Source organism: Symphalangus syndactylus, chromosome 16 (assembly GCF_028878055.3).
Source record: "Symphalangus syndactylus isolate Jambi chromosome 16, NHGRI_mSymSyn1-v2.1_pri, whole genome shotgun sequence".
Classification (NCBI taxonomy): Eukaryota; Metazoa; Chordata; class Mammalia; order Primates; family Hylobatidae; genus Symphalangus; species Symphalangus syndactylus.
In genome coordinates this window covers 92,096,679-92,118,286 of record NC_072438.2, presented here as the reverse complement: position 1 = coordinate 92,118,286, position 21,608 = coordinate 92,096,679, and the positions used below count along the sequence as shown (strand labels likewise).

The 21,608-nt window shown below is 47.3% G+C and overlaps 1 long non-coding RNA gene across 1 annotated transcript; it reads left to right on the top strand.

Annotated features, from left to right (window-relative positions):
- Positions 1-17,258, top strand: LOC129464866 (uncharacterized). Its single transcript, XR_008651784.2, has 3 exons — positions 1-122; positions 12,860-13,000; positions 16,885-17,258. It is a non-coding gene; the product is annotated as an uncharacterized lncRNA (long non-coding RNA).
- Positions 17,259-21,608: the final 4,350 nt, after the last annotated feature.

Sequence of the window (21,608 nt, the reverse complement as noted above, 5' to 3'; positions counted from 1 at the left end):
TCAATATATCTGTAAATCTAAAATGATTTTTTTTGAAGAGCATCTTTTTTTTTAACCCTGCAGCAATGAGCTTTGGGATGGACAGCCTGTGAACCAGACTCTTCCTCTCTCCAGGAAATTTGGTGAGCTATTCAGCATCTTTTTAATCTCTTTCTTGCTTAAACTAGCTGCAGTGAGAGCTCTGTTGTCTGCAACCAAGAATCTAGACTAATACCTGCGTTTAGTTATTTACATTATTTACATACAGTGTTTAAAAAAGAGAGAGCTGCAGGAGATGTGGTGTCATTTTCCATTTTGAGCTGCAATCATTTTTAAAACACAGGATAATGTCTACAAAGTACCTGGGGATGGAGTCAGGACTAATGAGATAATATCTGCAAAATGCTTTGAGCTCCCTGGAGCTGCTGAGAGGCAAGGAACATGCATTATCATCATTAGAAAAAACAAGCTTTGAGAACTTTGGCAGGAAGGCGGATATAAGTGGAAATCAGTTCAATTACTCATGCCTTTCAAAATAGACAAGTTCTATAAAAGTTAAAGTAATTTTTTTTTGTAAATCAAATTCCTCTTCATTTCCTCTGTCAAACATTACTGTTCTATGATCTTTCAATCATTTTTGGTTGGACTCCCTTTGACAATGTATTGAACCAGCTTTCATTTCTCTGCTTCCAGATTCTCTGGCAGAATATTCTCAAACTTCAAATCTATCTCCATTTTGAGAAAATATACAAAGCATATGCTTTCTTTTAACGTTACTTGAAATTTCAAAACAACATCGTGACCAAAACTAAACCAATACAATGATAGGAATAGAAGAAAATATTATTTTTATCTTTCAAATTTTTTATTTTATTTATTTACTTACTTACTTATTTTTTGAGACAGGGTCTTGCTCTGTTGCCCAGGCTGGAGAGCAGTGGCACGATCACGGCCACAGCCTCCCAAGTAGCTGGGACTACAGGTGTGCCCCACCATAATCGGCTAATGTTTTATTTATTTTTGTTTTTTGTAGAGAGGGCATTTCCCTGGGTTGTCTAGACTGGTCTCAAACTCCTGGGCTTGAGCGATTCTCCTACCTCAGCCTCCCAAAGTGCTGGAATTTACAGGCGTGAAGCCACCGCACTCGGCCATCTTTAAAGATACATTTAAAAAATTTGTCAGTTTATATATGAGTAAGCTTGGAGTCTTGCATTTGGCATCTTCTGAAGAAGAGGGAGAACGGAGCTCGTCATGACCCTTTCAACATCTAGCCTAACGTACTGTTTTGTTTTCAAAGTCCATAGGAAGGAAAAATCAAATATAGATGGGTAAAAATAGAAAAATGATAAGAATGCTTTCTCTCTTGTTTTAAGGAGGGATATTTTACCTAGCAATTCTCCAAAGTGCTTGTATCAGTTAAGACTTTGTTGTGATTAACAGGGATTATCAGCTCCCATTCTACTTGGGCTACCTTTGACCCAGGCTGTTTATTTTTTCTTCTAAAACCTTACAGAAGATCACAAGAATTAGCCAACACATTCTAGAACATTTCCTAACACATCCCCTAAAACTATCATAATAGATAAATGACCTATTTCCTAAGACGTAATTGAAGACAATTTAATTAACCATTTTGCAAACATGTAATAAGAATTCCTCATTTCAAAACTGGGCTAGAGGTATCCTCACTGTTCTCTGGGCAATTTAGCTTGTTAGTGTTTATGATTTGCAACACTTACCTCCTGGCTCCAAATTCAGATTTAGCAAAGATTCTTTATGTGGCAAGTAATTACAAACCCAACTTAAACCGTCTTAGATGACAAAAGAGATTCATTGGTTCCCATTATAGAAGTCCAGAGGTGGGCAGATTTCCGGGCAGGTTGATGCAATGACTCAGTTATGTAATCTAGGAAGCCCGTCTGTCCTTTTTCTATTCCTTTTGTAGAGACAGTTTTATCTAGAGACCCATTCCCTTTATAGACTTGTAAATGTCAAAGCCAAGCTGGGTACAGTGGCTCACGCCTGTAATCTTAGCACTTTGGGAGGCCAAGGCGGGTGGATTACCTGAGGTCAGGGGTTCAAGACCAGCCTGGCCAACATGGTGAAACCTTGTCTCTACTAAAAATACAAAAATTAACCAGGCATGCTGATGCACTCTTGTAATCCCAGCTACTCAGGAGGCTGAGTCAGGAGAATCACTTGAACCCGGGAGGTGGAGCTTGCAGTGAGCCGAGACTGCGCCACTGCACTCTAGCCTGGGCGACAGAATGAGACTTGGTCTCAAAAAAAAAAAAAAAGAAATTCTTGGTGGTGTTTCCTGGTACAGATAGAATATTAGGAGGAAAGAGGATTTCTTGATAAGCTCTGAAATAGGATTTTTCAGCCATGATATCTAGAAAATAGTCCCCCAATTCAGCCTAAGCATGCACTAGGTAAAAGTTTATTTTTCTGTGAAATTATTTTAAGAACATTGTGTTTGAAAGTTTTATGTTGAAACAAATAAACAGACAATTTTAGTAATGATTCCTGACATCTGTGACTTGATTTGAGCTCTAAATGTTTTAATAAGGGAAAGTTCATATTCAAACTTTCGAACATAGTTGTCTAATATGATAAGCTTTGCTGGAAGATCTTTTAAGGAGTTTCTTTTCTCTAGTATTCCAAACATAGGATACCAGTCTCAACCAGCAGGTAAAAATGCTTATTTTCCTTTGACAACCAACACACTCCAGTGCCCAGTGGAGCAGCACTTTCTGATTGGCATTCAGATCTTCACCCAGAGCAAAGCAAAACATCTGGGGGTTGACACACAGCTTTTCATTTCATTGATCATCTTTAGTTGTAGTTTTCTTATCAATTTCTGGACAGAGTTTTGAAAGGTACCACTGATGGTGCATGACAGAGCACACACCAGAAATGAGTGTTTTTCCTTTGATTTTCACTCAGTATCAGCAAACCCCAGTTCATCTGGAGCACTAGCATGGCAAAACCCCATTAAGAATTTTTTTGTTGTTGTTATTTAGCAAACTTGCTTAGAAGAAATTTCATGCAGTGTTAAAAATATCATAAGAGACTGGGTGTGGTAGCTCACGCCTGTAATCCTAGCCTTTTGGGAAGCTGATGCAGGTGGATTATCTGAGCTCAGGGGTTTGAGATCAGTCTGGGCAACACAGTGAAACCCCGTGTCTACTAAAATACACACACAAAAAAAAAAAAAACAACAAAAAAAAAACAAAAAAAACTAGCCAGGGTCGGTGGCGTGTGCCTGTAGTCCCAGCTACTTGGGAGACTGAGGCATGAGAATTGCTTGAACCAGGAGGTGAAGGTTGCAGGGATCTGAGATCAAGCCACTGCATTCCAGCCTGGGTGACAGAGAGACTCTCTCTCTCTCTCTCTCTCTCTTTCTCTCTCTCTCTTTCTCTCTCTCTCTCTCTCTCTCTCTCTCCATATATATATATATATATATATAAAGGTTTTATGATGATCTCCAAGGTCCCAGAAACCACAATTATTTTCCAACAGAATCTCGAGTCATTGTGCCTAGACGAATGACCATACTCAATTTCCTTTGTTATCATAAGTAACAGGGACAAGAGAGGTGTTATATCAATCTTTTGCAAAACTTGGTTTCACGTCCTAAGCTAATTCAGCTAATCATTGTTCAATGGAACAATGGGACTGGCTTAAACAGCAATCTGAAACATTCTGTCATATTCCTCTCCAAAGAAAACTTTGGCAGCTGTCAGAATGCAAATTGTCACATAAGTTCCACTGCCATGAAAGGTTGGCTTTTGTTGTTGTTAGTGTCGTTTTAATCTTGAGGATGGGAAAAGCTAATTCATACAGAATCTACAGCACCTTGTCCATTCCCAAGAGTGTGGTCTTGTTCTGTCCAATCTTCTGTGCCGCTGAAAAATGCTCCTTTGCTGGAAAAACAAATGTATAAGCACACAAAAATTCTTCTTAAAATATTTTGACTAAAATATTATTTAAATCAAGAATTTCTGGCATAATTACACAACATTTTTGAAAATGTGTAGCATACTGAAAGAAATGCTCCATTCTTTTGCATGAATCCATACATGACAGTAAACATTGTCAAAAATTTTGATGACATCTTCAACCCTCTCCGCACAAAACTCTGTAAAAATGAAAGGTTTTGGCAAAAACACTTGGTCCCACACTTGTAGAATGACAATATTGTATAGACTTGTACAGAGAAAAACCAGCCCATCTTCAAGTTTGGTTGCTAGGAGCAGGAAACTCTAATATGATGCAGGAAATATATTTGCTTCCGTGGAAAACTGTGCATTTTCTTAGTAGCTAGAACTCCAGGGTATCTGGTTTTAGCCTGTCATTGTCTTGAGCTATTTCATAACTCAGAAAGTTGTAGATAACTGTGTTAGTTGCTTAGGGCTATTGTAACACAGCACCACAAATTGGGTAACTTAGCACAACAGAAATTGATCACTTCACAGTTCCAGACGTTACTGGAACTGAAGGTTCCTGTTCAGAGCTTACTGAGACTGCAACCAACGTCTCAGCAAGGCCAAGCCCTCTCTAAGGGCTCTAGGAGAGGTTCCTTCCCACCCTCTTCCCAGCTCCTGGCACTTGCTGTCAATGCTTGGTGCTTCTTGGCTTGTAGATGCATCATTCTGATTTCTGCCTCCATCTTCACTTTGCCTTCTCCACTGTGTGTCTGGGTCTCTGTGTCCGAGTTGCCCTTTTCTTAAAAAGGTATCAGCCATGTTAGACTTATGGTCTACTCTTCTTCAGTATGACCTCACTTAACATTATTACATCTGCAAAGACCCTATTTCCAAATAAGGTCACATTCACAGGTTCTGGGTGGACATGAGTTATTGGTGGACACTATTCAACCTAGTACAGTAACTGACAGCAATGAGAAATAATTCTTGTTTATAGATATGCAAATTCTGTCCTATTCAGAAGAGGTTCAATTGACTTCTTGCCCAGCCGCCTTGGAAAACCAGTTTTGCCTTAATTTGCACAATCATTTCCATATTCCTGATCTAGAAACACATCTGCTCTTCAGATTATCTTTAAACTAGATGGAACACCTGCCTGGTTCCTTCATTTATGGAAGAAAATCTTTAATAAGCATTCATTTGTGTATCTGTAAGCGAGTCATGATTTTTTTTCTTTTTTTAAAATTATCTTTCAACAGTGAAAAGGGGAGAAAACAGCAAGCACAAGGGAATTCCCTTCCCTCCTCATGGGCCAGGGCCAGTCCTAAGCAAAGTACCGCAGAAGGGCAAGGCTGCCCCGAGCAACCTTGACCTCCTACTCAATACCTGCACCAGGCTGGGTGTGGCGTCATCCCAGCTCTTCAGGAGGTCGAGGCAGGAGGATCCCATGAGGCCAGGAGTTCCAGACCAACCTAGGCAACACAGTGAGACCTTGTCTCTACAACAAATAAGAAATTAGCCAGGTGTGGTGGTGCATGCCTGTAGTCCCAGCTACTAGAGAGGCTGAGGTGGGCGGATCGCTTGAGCCCAGGAAGTGGAGGCTGCAGTGAGCTATGATTGTGCCACTGTACTTCAGCATGGGCCAAAACAAAACAAAACAAAACGAACAAACCTGCTCCAGCCTCCCAGTTCATCTTCTTGGGTTCTCTGCACTTCATCTTAAGTGGTGGGGGTCCTTACTTGAGGCCTGCATCAAAGACTTTCTCCTGAATCTAACCGACCTTCCTGCATCCAAATGCTCACCGTCCCCCGTGGCTCCTATGCGAGCCACAGCTGGGAGATACCTGACCCCTTTTTTCCACCAAACTCCCCCACCATGCTGCTGCTGACCCAGTTTCACCACTGCTCAGTGTGATTTCTAGTAATGAATAATAATTAGACTCTGAGCCTGCTTTCCCCAGTTTCATCCTATGCTGCCTCTGAACTCACGTGATATTGAAACCTTTTTTTTTCTTAAACAATTGCTTCCACTGGCATAGCAACATACAGATAGCTAGAAAGTCAGCTCTGTAAATTGAGAAACTTTTCAGATAAATCATTATTTGTATTTTTTTATTGTTTTTTTTTCTCATTTGCCTCTTCAGTAGGTGATTTGGCCTAAGTTTTCAAAAGCCTTTCAAAGGTATATGGAGCCAGGTATGGTGGCTTGCACCTGCAGTCCCAGCTACTCAGGAAGCCAAGGCAAGAGGATTGCTTGAGCCCAGGAGTTGAGGCCAAGCTGGGCAACATAATGAGACCCAGTCTCTAAAACAAACAAACAAACAAAAAGTACAGGAACAACAAAGGTATACAAGAAAACTTTTGGAGGTGATGGGTAGGTTTTTTACCTCAGCTGTGGTAACATGAGGATGTTTATATGGCCAAACTCACCAAATTGTATATAGTAATTAGGTACAGTTTTTTCATATGCCAATTATGCATCAATAAAGCTGGAAAAAATGTATAAATAATTCCACTTATAGAAATAATTATAAGCATAGGCATATAAAAGACAGTTGAGCCAAGATAGATACACAAGGCTGTGCATTGCACTTTTGTTTACAATCGTGACCACTGGAAATAAGCCAGGGGCCCATCACAATTGGATTGTTTGAATGAATGATGGCATGACAATGCCATTCAGTGCTACACAGACACGAAGAAGGCTGCAGATCTGTGTTGTTAGCATGTGTGTCAGCATGTGTTAGTGCGTGTGTCGGTATGTGTTAGTGCACATGTCGGCATGTGTTAGCACGCGTGTTGGCATGTGTTAGCGCATGTGTCGGCATGTGTTAGTGTGTGCCGGCATGTGTTAGCACGTATGTCGGCATGTGTTAGCGTGTGTCAGCATGTGTTAGCGTGTGTTGGCATGTGTTAGCGCATGTGTCGGCATGTGTTAGAGTGTGCCGGCATGTGTTAGCATGTATGTCGGCATGTGTTAGCGTGTGTCAGCATGTGTTAGCATGTATGTCGGCATGTGTTAGTGCACATGTCGGCATGTGTTAGCGCACGTGTCGGCATGTTAGCATGTGTGTCGGTATGTGTTAGTGCATGTCAGCATGTGTTAGCATGTGTGTTGGTTTGCTAGAGCTGCCATAACCAAGTCCCAGAAACTAGGTATCTTACAACAACAGAAGTGAATGGTCTCATGGTCCTAAAAGCTAGAAGTTTGAAATCAAGGCATCTGCAGGGCAATGTGGGGGAGACTCCTTCCTGCCTCCTCCAGCCTCTGTGGCTCTTGGCAATCCTTGGCGTTCATTAGCTTTGAGTGGCATCACCTCAACCTCTGCCTCTATCTTCACACGTTCACACGGCCTTCTCTCTGTGTGTCTCTCTCCTCTTCTTTTTTTTTTTCTGAGATGGAGTTTCACTCTTGTTGCCCAATCTGGAGTGCAACGGCACAATCTTGGCTCACTGCAACCTCTGCCTCCCGGGTTCAAGCAATTCTCCTGCCTCAGCCTCCCAAAGTAGCTGGGATTACAGGCACCTGTCACCACGCCTGCCTAATTTTGTATTTTTAGTAGAGGCAGAGTTTCACCATGTTGGTCAGGCTGATCTTGAACTCCTGACCTCAGGTGATTCACCCGCCTCGGCCTCTCAAAGTGCTGGGATTACAGGTGTGAGCCACAGCAGCCCGCCTTGCTTCAGGTGGTTTTTCTAACTTCAGGGCTGGGAAGCAGCCACTCTGGTGGGAAAGATTATACCTGTCCATAGGAGATACTGGCAGGAGATGGAGAAACCTTCCAGAAGGTGGAGAAGTCAATGGATTTTCCAGGTGTTATAGTGGAAGAAGCTGGCAACTCCAGACCAGGCCTGTGGTTGTAGAAATCTGTAAGGTTCTGGAAGCACTTCCATGTTTGTTATTTTTATGCTCCTGTCCTGGGCCACAAGGAAAGAAGGCAGTCAGATTGGAGGTGACTGTGTCCTACTACACAACTGGAGAAGGGCTCAGGTGTGGCTGCGGGAAGGAGGAACGTGCTGGAGGAAAAGGACCCCACAGCTGCTGAGAGGCTGGACCGCTGCCCTGGGCTCGGGGTGGTGGCCCCAAGGTGATTCTCCAGTACCTCACTTTTTGGCACCTGAGGCATTGGAGGTGTGGACACGACATTGATGACCTCTCCGCCTAAGCCCTTCACCGTCTTTCTCTGCTGCCATTTTTAATCTTCCAGAATTGCACCCAGTTCTTAAGTGGCTGGTACCCTTGCCAAGCTGCCCTTGGTTTCTCCAGTTTGTCTTCTGGACTCTAGTATGACCGGAGGCTGCTTGGAGCAGGGAGGACCATCGCACAGGCCCCGGACAGTTCAATTAGAGAAGCAACGCGCTGTGTTCTACCGGCAACAGCAGGAATGCCAATCCTAACGCTTACGCAAGGCTTCTTACGTGCCAGTCGCTGTTTTAAGAATTTTACATAAATTAGCTCATTTAATCCTCACCAAAATACTATGAGAAAGGCTCTATTCTCACTCTCATCTTTATAGATAGGAAAATAGAAGCATAAAGGGGTTAGACAGTAGCTGAAAGACTGTTCTACTTGTTAAGAGAAGCTGATGCATTTCCTGAGCCTAGGGTGTTATAATGTCCCCCACAAAAAGCCCATCCAAAGGCCAGTGTTTTTGTTTGTTTGTCTGAGACAGAGTTTCACTCTTACTGCCAAAAGCTGGAGTGCAGTGGTATGATCTCGGCTCACTGCAACCTCTGCCTCCTGGGTTCAAGTGATTCTCCTGCCTCAGCTTCCCAAGCAGCTGGGATTACAGGTGCTTGCCACCACACCTGGCTAATTTTTGTATTTTTAGTAGAGACGGGGTTTTACCATTTTGGCAAGCCTGGTCTCAAACTCCTGACCTCAGGTGATCTGCCTGCCTCGGCCTCCCAAACTGCTGGGATTACAGGCATGAGCTATAGCGCCCGGCCAGAAGACCAGTGTTGATTGTTGGTCTTGTGGGCTGGGAGCTAATGAGCACATTCTTCATCATCAGTGGCACTCTCTGGGTTAAACGTGCAGCAATAAGTCAGAGGACACCCGGGGTGGGCATTCCCAACCAGTGATCTGGCCTTGGGGAATTTGGGGTAAACAATGATATGAATCGTAGTTAAGCTCAAGAGCCAACAAGAAATGCCTAAACTGTGAGTAGTACTACAGAGGATCCTGAAATCCAATGGGCTGCTTGGAATACCCTCCCTGAGGAGGCCTGGAACTGGGAGGGGGCCTTCCTTCCGCCCCTGGAGGGAGCAGGGCTAGGAATTCCATTCTCAGTGGGAGGCCACAGGGCGTGGGGCACTAGCACTGAGGTGGTTCCCAGGGCGCCTCTTCCAGGACAGGGGCTACGGGAATCAAGAGAATTTCTGGGATAGGGAGAGAGCTGGGGCAGTGGGTTTAGCTTCCTTCTGCATTTACTAAGTGCTAATTAATGATCACAGCTAATATTAATTGAGTGCTTGCCCAGTTTCAGGCTCCATACTAGATGCTTCCCATGCATTGCTTTTCTCTGTCTTCCATTACCACTGCATGAGGCAGGTGTTGGTATTCCTGGAGAGGGATACATAACTTACCCAAGCTAAAAAGAGCTGAGTTTTTTAAAAAGGGCCAGGCATGGTGGCTCATGCCTATAATCCCAGCACTTTGGGAGGCCCAGGCAGGAGGACTCTCTACAAAAAACAAACAAACAAACAAACAAACTAACTAACTTATTGAAGGGTTGCAAACATTCAGAAAAATCTTAAGTACATAGATTGATGAAATTATGTTAAAGTGAACCCATCGGGACAACAGATAGGACATTCCCAATGCCCCCCAAACCTCCCTTGTCCCCTTCCCAATCACTACCCCTTCTTCCTCCCAAAAGGTAGACGCCATCCTGATTTCCAGCACTAGCCATTAGTTTAGCCTGATTTCTAAGCTTCTGTCAACGGAATCATACAGCATGTGCTCTTCTGTGTTTGGTTTCTTTTGGTCAACCCTAAGTGGGCGACATTCCTTTATGTTGTTGCGTGCAGCTCAGCCGTTCTCACTGCTGTGCAGTGCTACACTGATGAACGTGCCGCAACTACTCTATCCAATCTACTGTTGGGGAACATTTGTTTCCTCTCTTTCTTTCTTGCCACGGTGAATAAAGTTTCTGTGAACATTCCCGTTCATGTCTTTGGTTGGCCATATGTACACATTTCTGCTGGGTACGTGCCCAGGAGTGGAATGACTGAGTCACAGGGTGGGTGCTAAGTGGGGTTTTGAGCCTAGATGTGCCTACTCTAAACTCAGGAGTGGTGCCATGCCATAGATCACCATGTGGATGTGGAGGCCTACAGAGGAGACACCTGGGGTGGCAGTGGGAACGGAGGCGGAGGGATGAGAAGCAGGAGTTGCGGAGGGAGGCCTCCTGGGCAGATGGCAGTGTCGTGTTAGGCTTGGGGGAGTCTCCAGGTGCCTGTGTGACCCGCAGGAGGCACTATGCAGGGTGCCATTCTGGCTATACCTCTTTAAGCTTGTTGGGAACCCTGGGTGTGAGGGGGCCAGCCAGGGCTGAAGATGAGGTGCCTGGGGAGGGAGGGCACAGAGACGAACGAGCCTTGTGCCTTGGGCCCTCAACTCCTGCCACTGGAGAGTGATGTTGCCTGCTCAGACCAAGTGGGGTGGGACTGAGAGAAAGTGGTGACAGTTTATAAAGCAAGGCCAAGTGCAAGAACTGCTGAGTGACTGGGAACTTCCTGGGTGCAGACCATACCTGTTTTTTTTGTTTGTTTGTTTGTTTGTTTGTTTGTTTTTTTGAGAGTCTTGCTCTGTTGCCCAGGCTGGAGTGCAGTGGCATGATCTTGGCTCAGATCCTGGGTTCAAGCAATTCTCCTGCCTCAGTCTCCCACGTAGCTGGGATTATAGGCATTCAGGCATGCACCACCACGCCTGGCCAATTTTTGTATTTTTAGTAGAGACAGGGTTTCGCCATGTTGGCCAGGCTGTTCTCAAACTCCTGATCTCAAGTGATCCACCCGCCTCGGCCTCCCAAAGTGCTGGGATGACAGGCGTGAGCCACCATGCCCAGCCAACACCCGCATTTTTAAGTAGCCTTCTTTATCAGCAGTGTGACTTTTGCGGGGCGGGACTCAGCAGCCAGGGTGATGTGGGGCTTCTGGAAGCCGAAGGTAGGGCCAGGAGACAGTTTGATAAGAGAGGCATTCGCGTGAGACCGCCTAGTGACCTGAGGCAGGAAAGGAAAGGAGACAAAGCGGGAGAGCAGGGTTGTGGTGCTGGGTGGTGAAAAGGGTTGAGCCATTGCCCCTAAAGGGTGCCAGAAAGTGAAGCGTTGGAGAATCACCTTGGGGCCACCGCCCCGAGCCCAGGGCAGTGGTCCAGCCTCTCAGCAGCTGCGGGGTTTAGGGGCATGGCCCCAAACCTTTAGGGGCCATCTGGGTAGTGAAAAGGGTTGAGAGATTTAGGGGCAAGGCCTAGGGCAAGGTCAAAGGAGGTGCAGAGGAGAGAGGCCAGGTGGAAAGCCCCCTAAGCCATCTGAAATACCCACAGCTAGAATAAAACAAGGCAGCCTTTTCCCAACGCACAGAAAAATGCTGGCTCTGTAGAATTCTGCCAGCTCCATTTTCAGTGTCTTTTACACCAACATGTTAACTTTACCTTCAGTGCCTTTTACTGCTTAGTGGCAAATGTTCCTAGATGACCATGGGAATAAACGAGCAGTAAGCAACTGTACCTATGACTGGAAATCCTTACTGAGAGACACACTCATCTTCACTGGAGAGCTTGTGTATGTATATGCGTGTGTACGTGTGTGTGCGTGTGCATGCAGGTGTGCTGGGTGGAGGGTGGGGGGCACTTGTTGTGATTTCATATTGTGCCAATAAAGGCAGATTTCCCACTGGTAAGAGTGATCCTAGTTCATGGGGTGGGATTAAACGTTTGTGTAATGGGCGGTGGTCCCCCTGCAGCCCTCTGATTGTGCAGTGATATCTGGGAAGTCTGAGAACCACATCAGTGTGGGGTGGACTGGATAGGACGAGAGGCTGGGGATGGTGGGAAGGTGCAAGAGGAAGAAGCAGTGGAAAGGAGCTGCCAGGTGTTGGAGACAGTGTGAGGGAAGTGAGGAAGCGGCCTCAATAGAGGGCCCAAAGCAAGGGTCCCTAGAGTGCTGGAGTGGGGAAAAGGAAGGGCGTTCAGTTGAAGATATCATTAGGGCTCAGGAAAAAAAGACTTAAAAAATACACTGATGATAGAGTTCAGACACCTTCTTCAAAGGGAAGATCATCTGAAACTAAGGGAGAGGTGAGATTTGGTTCCATTCTTCTGACAACCTGGGGAAGGGCAATTCGGGCCCCAGAATCTGGAACTCAGAGAGAGACAGTAGAGATTGAGTTGAGGTGCAGTGAAAAACCACATGTAAGAGAGAGAAAGAGGCTGGGCTCAGTGGCTCACGCCTGTAATCTCAGCACTTTGGGAGGCTGAGGTGGGCAGACCACCTGAGGTCAGGAGTTCGAGACCAGCCTGGCCAACATGGTGAAACCCCGTCTCTACTAAAAATACAAAAATAACCGGGCGTGGTGGCGAGCGTCTGTAATCCCAGCTACTCAAGAGGCTGAGGCAGAAGAATCACTTGAACCTGGGAGACAGAGGTTGCAGTGAGCTGAGATTACGCCACTGCACTCCAGCCTGGTCAATAAGAGCAAAATTCCATCTCAAAAACAACAACAACAAAAAAAGAAAACAAAAAAGAGAGAGAGAGAGAATTCTTATATGAAGTAAAAACCGGCTGTGCTGCTCTGTCCTCTGAGGCATGTGTGTGTGTGTGTCTGGTCTATTCCCCTCAACAGACTATACTTTCTGCTCCACCACCTAAACTTGAGAGTTTTATTGAGATCCTGTTGTTTTGGTGACATCCCACCTCTTCAGCAACACCCTCCTGCCCTTTCAGTTTGAGTGCTCTGTAGCTGCACATCCTGTGAACAGGTTGCACACACAGGAATCTCATCATTATGAATAACTGCAAGCAGGACGACACCGGGATTCTCTTCTCTCCCTCCCAATGCCTGCAGTGGATGTCTGGACTACATATGTAAGTGATACATCAATACTGATTAAATACTATTGAGGAAAACATTTGCAAGGGATGGGAGGGGAAGTCTATGCCAACAAAAAGACCAGAAGCCGCAAGCCCCGAGGCATCCTGGCAGGTCTGCTGCGGGGCCTGGGAGCTGGCTGCTGACACAGGGAATGTGGGCATGAGTCACCGGTGGGGGCTTCTGAGGAGGAAAACCATGACAAAGTGTGCATATTGAGAAGTGGAGTGTGCATCTGCCGCGCTCAGTAAGCCAGTTGACTGAATAACTCCAGATTAGGAGAGAGAATAGAACTCGGGAATTTTTATCATTATAAACTTGGGGTATTTTTGGTCCTAGAAATGAAATACCAAAATGTGCCGATGAATTGTTTGAGAAAGTCTATACCGTATATACATATACAGCCATGGAAACAGAGGCAATCATACTCAAGTGCAAAAAAGAGTGTGCTAGTGAAAAGTAGTCACCGGCCAGGTGCAGTGGCTTGCACCTGTAATCCCAGCACTGTGGGAGGACAAGGCAGGAGGATGGCTTGAGCCCAGGAGTTCGAAACCAACCTGGACAATACAGCATAGTGAGACCCTATCTCTACAAAAAATAAAAAATTAGCCGGGCATGGTGATGCATGCCTGTGGTCCCAGCTACTTGGGAGGCTGAGGTGGGAGGATTGCTTGAGCCCAGGAGTTGGAGGCTGCAGTGAGTTATGATTTGCCACTGCATCCCAGTCTGGGTGATAGAGCAAGAACCTGTCTCAAAAAAAAAAAAAAAAAAAAAAAAGAAAAGGAAGAAAATTAGTAACAATCAGCTCCAGCTCCATTGCAGTCCACGTCTTAGGAGCATGGATTTAGTTCCCACACACTTTGTGCCAGGGTTGAGCTGAGCTTTGGCACTGCTAAGCATGTCGCTTCCGGGTTAGCTAGATGGAGTAGGTTGCTTTAGGTTTAGGGTCACAGGAGAGCTGGGCTGGCTCAGCCATCCCTCCTTCACTTAGTCATCAGAAATGTTTCCCAGGCACCTAGGGCCACTTGCTGCTTTAGGATACAACAGGGAGCAGTCTCTGTCCTAGAGAATTCAGTCCTCAGCCTTGCCCCTCTGCAAGGCTATGAGCAGAACTCCAGGCTACTCTCTCTTCCTGTGGTCTCAGGACTGCCAGGGGCATGGAGTATGGGGATCTCCACTTTCCAGCTCTGTTTACAGTGCTTGGAATGACCATAGTACGGACAGCTGAAGGGAATCCGGGAGACCGTGTCTGTATTTCCTGGAGATGATCACTGTTCAGGCAAAGTATGGGGCGCCTGTCGTCATCAAATATTGCTCAGGGGTAGAAATGCCCACTGAATTTCATAGGAAAGAAACCCTTGTGGGATCCTTGGGGAAGCCAGGGATGGTGGGGGTGGGTGGGGTAGGAGCAGATGGCAGCAATTCAAAGAGCAGCAGGAGGAAAGGAAAGACATTACCTTCTTTAAAAAATGTTGATTTTATTTTACTTTTTGAGACAGGGTCTTGCTCTGTTGCTGAGGTTGGAGTGCAGTACTGTGATCATAGTTCACTATAGCCTCAACTTCTCAGGTTCAAGCAATCCTCCTGCCTCAGCCTCCCATGTAGCTGGGATGACAGACACAGCCACCATGCCCGGCTGACACTGCCTTCTTACTGTGTAGAGCATAATGTTTGGGGGGTTTTCCCAAGAAGCGTGGATTACTTTTGTAATTTTCGATTGTCTGTATTACATATGTCAAATGAAGAAATGGAAGATGCAAAAGTGCAGCTTGTGCAGATCTGTCTGGCAGAAGGTTCAGCTGTGAGCTGAGCTGGTGGGGGTAGCGCAGGAGCATGTGGGGGCGTAAAGTCTGTTGTGGAGTGGGGATCTGAGTGGGCTGTAGATGCAGAAACAGATGCCACATCATGACGGGAGGACCTCAGGAAGGGTTGGTAGGGATCCAGAGTCCCAGGGAAGGAGGGCTCAGGGTTCGGCTGCAAGGGAGGGCCCTCTCTGTGTTCCCAGAGATCAGAATGACAAAGTCAGGGATGCTGATGGCTAAGGCTCCCGACATGGGGTCGCTGCCCAGCCTGCTTTCTCCCTGCCTTCAGCTTTGTCCCCATGGGTACATTTTGACCTGAAACTGACCCAAGAGAGAATAAGCTGAGTGACAAGGGAAGCCAAACTGTGTGATTCACCATGGTAGCTTGAAATCCTGATTTAGGCTTTGCTTTGCTGACTGAATTTATGCTCAGTTAGGGAGAGGATGGGGTGGCAACTTGTAGGCCTGGCATTAAGCACACCGGTCCCAGCTGAGAGCCAGGCACGATGCCCCCATCCCTCCTGGTTCACAAGGTGCTGCCTCTATCAGCTCCAGTCCCCTTGCTTGGTGTCCCCGAAGTCTCAGTCTGGCAGTTTTACACGTGCTAAGGCATGAATCCAGCTTTACAGAGGGCTATTGATCCTCAGAAGCTGACACAGAATCTGAGTACCCTCCTGAGTCCCATATTTACCTACCTATGGCAGGAGGTTTTTAAAAAAATCCTGAAGATACAAAGACTTTGAAGTGTAAGTGGCTAAAGAAAGCTCAGGTTCCTGGTGATTAGCTGCTCTGTGCTGACCTTGTGTACATTCAGAAGGCTCCAAGATGCAGCAGAGCTGGGTCTAGCAGGCATCGCCCTCTCTTTTGTTTAACACATCTGTTGAACATCAACCAAGATGGTGAGGCATCTTTTTAGATGCTGGAGATTCAGAAAGAAATTAACGAGACCTGGTTCCTGCTCTTGGCAAACTGTCAGCTTACAAAGGAACATAGTTTTGCAAAAACGTATTGGAAAGCAGGGCAGTAAGAGTGATTATAGGGGCATGTAATAGGGGAAGTGATAGGGAAAAGGGTGGAGTTTCTCCTTCACTTCGGGGAGGGCCATCAGGGTGGGTCATAGGGAAGCCCTCGATTAGTAGGTCTTTTTTTTTTTTTCTTTTTTTGAGATGGAGTCTCGCTCTGTTGCCCAGGCTGGGCTACAGTGGCACGATCTCGGGTCACTGCAACCTCCACCTCCTGGGTTCAAGCAATTCTCCTGCCTCAGCCTCCCGAGTAGCTGGGATTACAGGCACGTGCCACCACGCCCAGCTAATTTTTGTATTTTTAGCAGAGATGGGGTTTCACCATGTTAGCCAGGCTGGTCTCAAACTCCTGACCTCATGATCTGCCCACCTCAGCCTCCCAAAGTGCTGGGATTACCGGCGTGAGCCACCGCGCCTGGCCAATGAGTAGGTCTTTTAATAGGTTCTCACCTCACAGGACTCCCTCAACTGGCCTTGTAAATCCAACCACATTTATTCTGTTGAATAAAAGGTTCCGTTGGCAAAAGACCCAAGGCCTTTTGTCCTTAAAGTAGGCATGGATTTTCTAGTGATACCCTACCATTGCTAATCCCATGCAGAGCACGAAAAAGGTGGCAGAACTGGCAGTTAAGTGCACACATGCATTTACTTCTAGATATTTAACCACAAAGGCAGAAAACTTCCTTAAAAGAAGCTGAAGTTCCGAAATGGTTACATGAATTGAGATTATAACAGGAGGGATCTAGTTGCTGTCAATTGAATGGAGTGAGGCCCAAACAGCAACTAATCTCTTTAATAGGGAGATCCAGAAATACACAGAGACCTTTCTTTATATTACTAAACCGATGAGAAAGGTAATCTGGCCTAGCGATTCCACAGATTGACTTCAGGACACTCTAGGTTGCCCCCACGAGTGTGGGAATCAACTCAGAGAAATTTGCAAAAACTCCAAAACAAATCATTTTGGTTTTTAAAAACATGAGTATTTTAAAACTGTTTTTTAAAAAATGAGTGACTAAGAGATGTCCCATTCCCCACTCACTTCTTCTCTCGTAGGCAGTGGGAGAGCTGGAGGAGCCTGTTACAAACCTCAGCTCATGAGCACCTTCCAGCTCTGTCTTTTGAGAAGATGACTGGGAGGAAGGTGGTATTGAGAAACAAAGCATCCGGCCTTTGTGAAGCCGAGCCTTAAGGTCCCCTCTCCAGCCCCGGCTGACCCCAGACCCTCATTTTCTTCTCTGGCGTCCAACTTCAAGGATTGGCCTGTTTCCCTTTAACTATAGCTACCACTCAGCCCACTCGCTGAAGAAGGCAGAGCCCACGCCTCCTGGCACAGTTTCCCCTCAGCCACCTAAGGCAAGCGAATGAGTCTTATTGTAATAAGCTGTTTCCCTCACTATGGAACAACAGGGGCTAAACTAATTAATAAATATGCTCAGCTTTTCCTTCTTGGTTTGTGAATTCTCTATGCATTTTGGCTATCATCCTAACCACTCGTCAGAAGCAGCATAATTAATGTCTTTTCTGCAATTAATGTTTTTTTTCCCCATTTAGCTTTTCTTTTCTTTTCTCTTTTCTTTTCTTTTCTTTTCTTCCTTCCTCCCTTCCTTCTTTCTTTCTCTTTCTCTCTTTTCTTTTTGTGCTGGGATTACAGGCGTGAGCCACTGTGCTGGGCCGAGTTTTTTTTCTTAATATGCTGTTTTGCTGAACTGAGTTTTAGTTGCTAGTAACAGAAACTAACTCTGGAAAGCTTTAGTCAATGACAATGCAAACAACAGCAGCAAAAGAAATTATCAGACGGTTGTTGTCTCATGAGCTCTACTTTAGATTAGTGTTGTCTTGTTCCCCTCCAAGAATTCACACAGGAATTTGGTCATGTCGTTTCTAGAACAGTATGAAGACAAGTAGGATCTTTACAGCCCTGAGTCTTCCTTTCTGAGCTCAAGGTCTGGCTCTCCCAGTCTCTCTCACTGAGAACAATTTTTACACATAATACTGGGGTTTAAAAAGCTCAAGCCACTTGAGGTGGGATGTTTTTCTGAGGAAATATCTGGACAAAGGTGCATTTGTGTCCACTAAGGAAAATGCTGGAAATACCCTAAACATCAAGAGTAGGAGATTGTTACCCCTACAGTAACAGACATTCAAAATCTAGAACGATTATCATTGTAACTTAGCAGTGGTAAAGCCATAATTGGAAGCCAGTCTGTCTGATATCACTATCTGGTCTTTACCCCAAGCTGCACTGCCTTCTATACGCATTTCTCATTCACTTCACCTGGGCTAGCTCTCTCGGCAAATAAGGCAATGAATCTGGAGAAGCAGGTCCTACAGAACAATTTATATCAAGGTGAACGGATACTTTAATTTTCATACTAATGAAAGTTAACACTGTTGCTAAATTCCAGACAATGCGAGAAGGTTTTAAATCACTCTCTCGTTCAGTTCTTCATTTAGCCTTGGGAGGTGGGAGCTGGTTATTTTATTTTCTTCTTTGGTGGGGGATGGAGTCTCACCTTGTCACCCAGGCTGGAGTACATTGGCACAATCTCTGCTCACTGCAACCTCTGCCTCCCAGGTTCAAGCAATTCTCCTCCCTCAGCCTCCCGAGTATCTGGGATTACAGGCGCTCGCCACCACACCTGGCTAATTTTTGTATTTTTAGTAGAGATGGGGTTTCACCATGTTGGCCAGGTTGGTCTCGAACTCCTGACCTCAAGTGATCTGCCCACCTTGGCCTCCCAAAGTGCTGGAGCTGGTTATTTTATGAACACTATGGTGCACTTGTGTGCTCCTCCACCATTAGGTTTCCCCCTGCCTCCCTCCTTCCAAACCAAGGTGGGGCGGGCCCTATAGGTGCATGCAGTTTTCTCTCTCTTCAAGGTAAACACACTGCAATTTTGAAAGGCATGTTACAGACATATAACTGAGCTACTACTGAATTTTTAAAAAATGGTCCAAAGACAAATTATTGAACTGAATGAACAAATTGTGTAATCGCTATGTATATCTTTCAAAATCATAACAAAATAATTCATTGAAACTTGACAGTCGGATAAAATATAATTTCTCAGAACTTCTCTTTTTGTTTTGAGACAGGGTCCCACTCTGTTGCCCAGGCCGGAGTGCAGCAGCACCATCAGGGCTCACTGCAGCCTCGACTTCTCCCCCTAGTAGCTGGGACTGCAGGCACACGCCACGACACTAGGCTATATTTTGTATGTTTTGCAGAGATGGGGTTTCACCATGTTGCCCAGGTTGGTCTTGAACCCCTGGGGCTCAAGAGATCCGCTAGACTCAACCTCCGAAAGTATTGAAATTACAGGCGTGAGCCAGCCACCACACCTGGCCTCAGAATGTTATTAATTTAAAAGTTATCCTGAGTCAGCAGTTTTGATAAGCTACTTTCTCCTACCTATGCAGATTTTGTATACATAATAAATGTTGGCTTTACTAAACATGCCTATGCCTGATTTTGTGGGTTTTTTTTTTTTGGTGTTTTGTTTTGTTTTTGAGACGCAGTCTCGCTCTGTCGCCCAGGCTGGAGTGCAGTGGCACAATCTTGGCTCACTGCAAGCTCCGCCTCCCGGGTTCACGCCATTCTCCAGCCTCAGCCTCCCGAGTAGCTGGGGCTGCAGGCGCCTGCCACCAAGCCCTGTTCCGTGTTAGCCAGGATGGTCTCCATCTCCTGACCTCGTGATCCGCCCGCCTCGGCCTCCCAAAATGCTGGGATTACAGGCGCGAGCCACCGCGCCCGGCCGATTTTGTGTTTCTTTTAGCCCATCTTCCAGAAATGTCCAGACTCTACTGTCTTTGTTGTAAAAGAAACATATTTTATTTTTTATTTATTGTTTCTTCTTAGCAGTTTATTTTTAAAAGACAGAAAAATGATCGGCTTGCACCCTGAATCGGACCACTTATAAACGATAGTTCTTCTTTGAAGCAGACGATGACATTTTAGTTTATATTTAAGGGGAAACACATTCAAATGCTATTTGGACTCAAATTTCTAAGGAAGAAAAGGAAGTGGTAAACTCTGAAGAAAAAACCTCAATTCCCTTGCTGAGTGACGCGGTCAGTGAGCACCAATCGCCTGCGGGAGGCCAGAAAAGGCTGCGTGGTGCTCCCCTCTCAGGACCTGGCCTTGTCCACCTGGGCCTTGGTGACGCGCAGCCGGGACTCTTGCTGTAAAGTGACGCAGTGCTCTCCCTGGGAGAACAGTGAGTCCAGCAAACCTAACTCAGCCCTCAGGGGGCACTTCAAATTGTAAATACCCCAGGCCTTTGGAAACAACCCTCAACCTTGAAAGGGGAAATTCCCAGTGGGAATTGATGCAAACTGTGGTCAGTTACCCAAAAAGGTAGAGAGTTTACTGTAATCTGGGGGCTATTTTTGGTTGCAGAAAGAATCCCCGGAGTAGAGAAGGAGGCCAGCGAGGCTCACTTTGCTGCTCGCTCAGAGCCGCCCAGGTGCGAGGGCGTCTTCCCCAGAAATGGCTGCTCCCGCGCGCCTCACCCTCCGGGGCCCTGCAGATGCCGGGTCCTGGGCCAGCAGCAGGCCCTTTGGCTCCTACTGGAGACACTGGAAGACCAGGCGACCAGGACAGCGGGTCGGGCCAGTGCGGTGTGACACGAGGGCTCCAGCGGCTTCGCAGTTTAAACCTCTCCGCAGCCTACACCTCCCACGGCTGTTTCGGATTCGGTGCCCTCGTGCCCCTCAGCTTGCCGAGCGGCACGTGGGCCTCAAGCCTTGTCCCCAGCGGCCGCGCCAGCCTAGCTGTGTTCACCTTGGGGCCGCGAGGGCCTCCCACTGGCTGGCAGCTGGTGGACACACTGTCAAGATCTGGGGAAAAAAGGAAGGAAGGAGGCTAGGGGGACACAGGGCTGGTGGCCTCCGCAGTCTTTGACCTGCGACGGGCGCGAGCGCGAGCACACCACCGCGCCTTTGCGCACAGACCTTCCCCCAAGGTTGGCTCACGACGCTTCCTACCCCGAAGTCAAGGGCTCCCCGTGGCAAATCCTCACACGCCCTCCTCCTCCCCGCCCATCCCCGAGGCCAGGACTGACGGGGAGAGGGCAATGCCGGGCCAGAGGGGCTCTGGGCCTGGACTGCGGCTGTCGCCCGCGGCCCTGCTCTTTTGGGCAGCCAGACGCGGGGTCAGCGCCCAGTCGCAGCCTTCGGGGCTGAGTCCGCAGATCCCAGCACGTGACACAGGCCAGGAGTGGGGACGGGGAGCTCCTCGCCGTCCGTTCCCACCCAGATGCTCCCTGAGGTTCCGGAACACCCCGTTCCCAATCCCAGGGTTTGACCAACCCTCAAGCCACGGCCGGCCCCGGTTCTGCGAGACCCGGGGATTCTGAGGATCGTCCTCCCTTCCGGGCTGGGACTCCCCCACGGCAGCCGACGGCCCCCAGTTCAGAGTGGCCCGGCCCGCAGCGCTCCCCGGGCACAGGTCCCAGGTGGGCGGCTCCGCTCCCGCGCCCGGCTCCTCCGCCCGCCAAGCGCCCCGGGGATTCCCCGGCCTCCAAGCGGCCGCGGCAGGGTGGAGTCAGCCCCGAAGCCCGGGATCCCCCGAAGGGAGAAAACCCGCTCGGCACCCCCGAAGCGGCGGGAGAAACTGGTCCCACCCCGGCCAGGGGCCCGACGCCCTCGCCGGGGGCCGGCTCCAGGGGTCCGAGGTTCCCGAAGCCAGAGGCCGGCTCCGCCCCGGCCCCCATCCCGCGGGCCGGCGGAGGGAGGAGCGGGGCCGCTCGCCGCCCGCGACTCGGGTTCGGCTTCTT